The sequence below is a fragment of the Lactuca serriola genome, chromosome 1 (genome assembly GCF_051521515.1).
Source record: "Lactuca serriola cultivar US96UC23 chromosome 1, Lser_US96UC23_V15, whole genome shotgun sequence".
In the NCBI taxonomy this organism is placed as follows: domain Eukaryota; kingdom Viridiplantae; phylum Streptophyta; class Magnoliopsida; order Asterales; family Asteraceae; genus Lactuca; species Lactuca serriola.
This window is the reverse complement of record NC_136408.1, coordinates 146,041,556-146,047,555: the sequence shown is the minus strand read 5'-3', so window position 1 is coordinate 146,047,555 and position 6,000 is coordinate 146,041,556.

Genomic DNA, 6,000 nt, shown 5'->3' with positions numbered 1-6,000 from the left:
TAGATCTTTTTTCTACCTACACGTTCATATATGGAACGTCGAAAACAGAGCTTTTATGCGAAAGATATGAATTTCTGAAGTTCAGGGCGCCAACCCTGACGTTGTGTCAGAGTTCACGACGTTAACACAATGTTCACGATGTGAACTCAGTATTTATGACTTCTAGAGCCTGACAAACGCAAGTTGCGATGACGCACCTGATGACTACTGAATTCATGACGTGAATATTTGAGATTCACGACGTGAATCCAGAAAAATGGCCCTATAAATAGAAACCGAAGGGCAGCCGGCCATGGTTGCTAATTCCTTCATCCTCTCACTTCCTACACCCTTTCTAGCCCTCTTGAAGTACCCCCAAAGCTCCGGTATCATCCCGATACCCGAACCAAGTCCCTAAGCCCCGAAGATCCCGAGAGAAAGAGTTTTCGAGCCGAAACTCTGCCCGCAAGAAGTCCGGTTTCTAAGAAAACATTCCGGTTTCACCGAAGAATACTACTTTAAGAGTCGTAGTGTTGTCCGAGAATCAGCTTAACAGGTGAGTGTGTACTTACTTTCTTCTAACAAATAAATATGAAGTATTTGCTATGAAATACGTGCTATGTGTTTATATATTGTTGTTATTTGAGATGAGTGTGGAATGGATGTTTTATATAGTTTTTAAATGAGTTAAACTATATATGTATTTTATATCAACAAATATGTTGGGTAAAACATGGGTAGATGCTGTCAATAAACGAGAGGAAAACTTTGGTAGCTATGGATTAAGGCATAGTTAATTGTCCCTAGTCCAAGAGTATAGATTGCACATAGTTTTAGATTCGGGAGTATGGATCAGATAAAGAGGTTAGTTTTAGATCCATGAGTAGGGATCAGGTAAAGAGGAAAATTTTAGATACGAGACTTTAGATTGCGTCGTTGTGAAGATCGACGGGGTGCGATAAGGGTGGTTCTTATATGGTGAAATTGTAAAAGTAATGATTGTAAGTCCCGATGTTTGAGATGATCTAGTCATCCGAGACAATGACCACATGCTATACTAAATAGTCCATTGGAACATTAATAGGCTCGTAGCCTGTAGGTGTTTTTGTACTCTGTGTTCATTAGGTGATTAGGTTCACCAAGTGTTTTTGTACTCCGTGTTCATTAGGTGTTTGGGTTCACCAGGTGTTTTTGTACTCTGTGTTCATTAGGTGGTTGGATTCACCAGGTGTTTTTGTACTCTGTGTTCATTAGGTGATTGGGTTCACCAGGTGCTTTTGGACTCTGTGTTCATTAGGAGATCCTATTCATAGAGAAAATTTGGACTCTGTGTTCATTAGGTATTTTTGAACTCTATGTGTTCACTTGGCGTATTTGAACTCTATGTGTTCATTATGTATTTTTGAACTAGATGTGTTCACTTGGTATTGTTAAACTGAGTGTGTTCACTAAGTGTTTTAGAACTAAGTATTCACCAGATGTTTTGAATTAAGTGCTCACTAGGAGTGTTAGAACTAGGTGTACGTTAAGTATGTTGAACTAAGTGTTTACCGGTTCTAATTTAAGGACCTTGGCAGTGGTGGATTTTGTGTCAATTCCTTAGGTCAATCCTTAGGAATAAATGAACAAAGGATAGTTGATTCTTAGGGTAAATCCTTAAGAAATAAAGGAGATAACGAGGATGGGTAATTTGGATTGATTTATAGATAGATTGATTGATGATTAAATATAATAATTATATTATTGTGGGTCGAAAACCCTATATGCTCACCAGGCTCCCAAGCCTGACCCATTCAGTTTTCTTTGCATTACAGGTAATGACACAAGAGTATAAGTTGGTTGACCGGACAAGAGATTTTGGATTATAGACCAGTAGTTGTAAATAATTGATGTATGGTTAAATTGTATTGTTTATGCTTTTTGGTCTGTATCGGAACATGACATCCCGAGGTTTTATTATTTAATGAAAAGTACATTCTCTTTAAGAAATGTTTTGATAAAGTTTTATCATATATTGTTTGGGAACAAATTCCGCATAAACAAATCGGTCTTTTCTGGCCGTGAAATTTGGCGATGTCACAGATTCACCCCTATGGATGTTGCCATGCATGAGTGAAGACCTTTTCAGATTATTGCAAAAAGGAGTCATCAGATGTTATTTCTTCCTTTTCATGACAGTTTTCCATGAAGTTTTTGGTTATTGACGTAAGCATTCTGCATTGTAATAGCTTATTATTTTGTAGTCATCAGATGCTTTCTTTTTCTTGTCTTCATTATTACCAACAGTTTTCCATGGTTCTCTCCCAGACAATATCTCTCAAGAGATAGAGCGTAAGTGTGCATTGTCCATGGTTCTCTCCCAGGCAAAGCACCAAGAGCGTAAAGATGCTGAGGTATGCATTTTTCCCTTCAAATAATCAGAGCCTTTTTTTCTTTTAGTATTAATATGGAACATAAGCTTTTTGTTTCAGGTTCTTTCTGAAGCTAAGAAAATAACTGAGTCACGTATGGCTGTAAAGGTAAGTTTTGTAATCTGGTGAAGTGTTTAATAGCAATTTTAGTAATTCTATGAACTTGTGGAATGATGTGAAGGATTAAGCTTCCTATGCCCCTTATTTTCTGAAAAGATAATACTTAGTTATGTGTTTTTCAGGCTGCTCAAGATGCAGAATGTCCTAATAAGAATTTATTTTAAAAGTAGAATGAAAATGACAAGTGATTTTGTATTGTGTTTACAGGGTTGATGAAAGCGAATAGCTCTAGAGTTAGAAGAGGAAAAGAAAGCTCAAGCAGAAAGAGATAAGATGCTGCAAACGCAATTGTTGCATTCTTCATTTCAATTGTTAGTATGAAACACATAGTAGATTAGATGAATGCAAATTTATATATGGTAAGAAATAGAATTGTATGACATTAAATTTTATGCAATGGATTGTATTTTTTGTATATGGTATTTTATTTCTATTATGAGACATTAAATGCAAATTTAATTTAAAAATTAATATATATATATATATATATATATATATATATATATATTAAAAATTTAAATTTACGATACGCAAAAATGTGTGTCATCTTCATTTAAGACATGGCCTTTCTTGACAGGGGTTTTAATGATACGCATTGCATGTCATAAATGCGCGTCGTCTATAGACGACGCACAAAAACGTGTCGTCACTCGTTATGACAGGGCCTTCCTTGACGTGCACTTGTGCGTCGTCTGAGCGTTTTACAACACACATTGCACGTCGTAAAAGACTGTTTTTCTAGTAGTGCAGGTTAAGGGATATACCTAAACCTAACAGAGTAAGCCCAAAACTATAGTCATGCTTTCTTAAGAAATTACTAATTCACTATAGTTAATAGCTCTGATACCAATCTGTCACACCCCGACCGTCGGCGGAAACACCGGGCGGTGTAACTTCATTTCTCGTATCATAGTTATCAACTTCCTGAAAACAAATGCATTTTAAAATACGTCAACATAAAGTTGGTGAGTTCACAGGTTTTGAATCCATATAAAATAACACATTTTCTCAAGTTCAAAAGTATAGTTTTGAAAGTATCATTTTGACTCTCTAACATTTAGTGTGTCTATATATATATATATATATATATATATATATATATATATATATATCCTAGGTATAATGGTTTACTTACCGAATAAGTAGTATACCTATAACTCTCATATACTATGAATATAAGTGTTTGTAATTCCATACAAACAAAAATTGCTACGTATAAATCTTATTTCAATTCTATACAAGAAAAACCGCTATGTATAAATCTATTTCAATTCTATACGAGTAAAACCGCTACGTATAAATCTTATTTAAATTCTATATTAGTATGTGTGTTAGGTATAAGTATCTACTTAATATACAAGTAGTATACCTACCAGTTTCTTGTACCTAGAGTATAAGTCTTTGGGAAACTTATACTTAACATTTATACTCGTATATCGACAAAGTATAATGGTTCTAAAGTTATGCAACTATGAGTCCGTAGTCGCGGCTGTATGACTAGTTTTAAACCTCTGCTTGATGCTACAAGTTTCGCATCTTAAGATAAGTTCCACATGCTTCATCAACGTCGGAATAATAAACAAACAAAAGGATAGTTCGTCACTCACACACCGTTGTGTTGTAGCTAGCAACCACAAGTGGGGTTGTCAACCCGTATCTTATTCATACACGACTTCCTCGCTCACACGGGATTAACAGTTACAGGTCAAAGGATTTTCCCTAAGATTTCCAATCTTAGTTGATGGATACAATAACTCAAGTAGACTTGTCGAGTTCCGTTAGTTCTAGTAGTAAAATCATATTCGTGTCTAAAACCTTAAGTTATTAGACTATGCTTTAAACATTACACCTAATATTTATAATACTTAGGTAGTGTAAAGTCCAAATAACGGATCTTACCAGAGATCAATAGCAAACACAATCACACAAAGCAATAATAGAAGTTAAAAGAGAATAAATCAAGCTTGCACACATTTTATATCAATAAACGTCTGGTACAACTCGATCAAAACCGTGAACACTAAAGGCATCAACAACCACAAAACGTCTGACTAACCCGCTATTTATAGGGACCACGACCGAGAAGAGTTTACAGCCGTAAACTCATTACAACCGTAAACCAACCAAAAACTCACTAATAACATACTCCCTACTATTACATTATAACACCTAGACCAAACAACTAAACTGGGCCCTTCAATCTCCCCCTTGGTTTAGACTAGCTCGAAGCTAACCTTTAATAACTGCCATGACGTCCGCTTGCCCCATTGCCCAATTCCACATCCGTTTATTAAGAATCTCAGCAACCATAGTTGTATACACCTTTGCAGCATCTTCAAAAGTATCCTCTGCAACCAAAATCTGAAAGTTGCTTAGATGATGAATATCCCATTTTCGAAATTGTAACAAAGACCCAACACTCCATAGAACTTAGAGATCCATCTTGATAATGTTGAAGAATAGGGAACTGTTTGACCTGCTTGGTTGTGGGCCACATCATGACTTACAAAGGCTTATCAGTTTTAGGATCAAGGATATCAAAATGCTCTTCTATGACAGACTCAGTAGTATTCATGGCTGGAAACCCTTTCTTGACTTGATCTTCAAGGAAGTGCTTAAACTGAGTCGCCTGAGGATTATTTGTTAAATTGGAGAAAGGAGCTCGAGATAATTCAGTCAGATCGACTCTAGTCCATGAACTGAAGTCATGACTATCTCTATAAAGTTCAGAATTGCCACTTTTCCTTAACACTATCCACATGTTGAGAGGAACATGAAACCCCCATGAAGAAATTCCTGACCTATCACTGAAAGTGTCTCTGAATCGAACAACTTCAAGATCAGTCATTGTAATCGCAGGTTCATCCCAAGTAGCATTATGATTAGGGTTTCTTTTAAATAGCAGTTGCCCTTTCTTAGCTGCTTCCTCTTGTGATTCGCGAATGGTTGCTGAAACATGGGGAGCTTGAGGAGGGTCATCTTCAACACGATTAACAACTCCTGATGTTTGACCAGTTGGCAAAGAGACGGGAAAAGCTTGAACATGAAGATTAATCTTATATTCATTAGCAGACGTCTGGTATTTATCACCAAGGTCTTCCTCAAGTTTTCTTTTCAGCTCAAAATAGATTGAAGTCAATAGATTGAAGTGATCTTGGAGATCGGAAATCTGTTTTGACTTTAGCTCTTTATCCTTAGTAAGATTAGCTACTTGCACACCAAGGTTTGAATTATCAGACTGATGCTCAGACACTTGAACACTAAGCTGTGAATTTTCAGCTCGAAGTTCTGACACTTGAATATCAAACTCGATGTTTTTCTGACTCAACATCTATATCTCCTTCTGTAGCCCTGAGACAGTTAAGTTGTCTTCTCCATAACCACCATCCCCTATAGCAATACCTTTACCGTGAGGAGATGACATTAGGAGTTGCTCCTCATCCATATGCATAGCCAATCTTAAAGAAGCTTCATCACGATTAGATCGAGG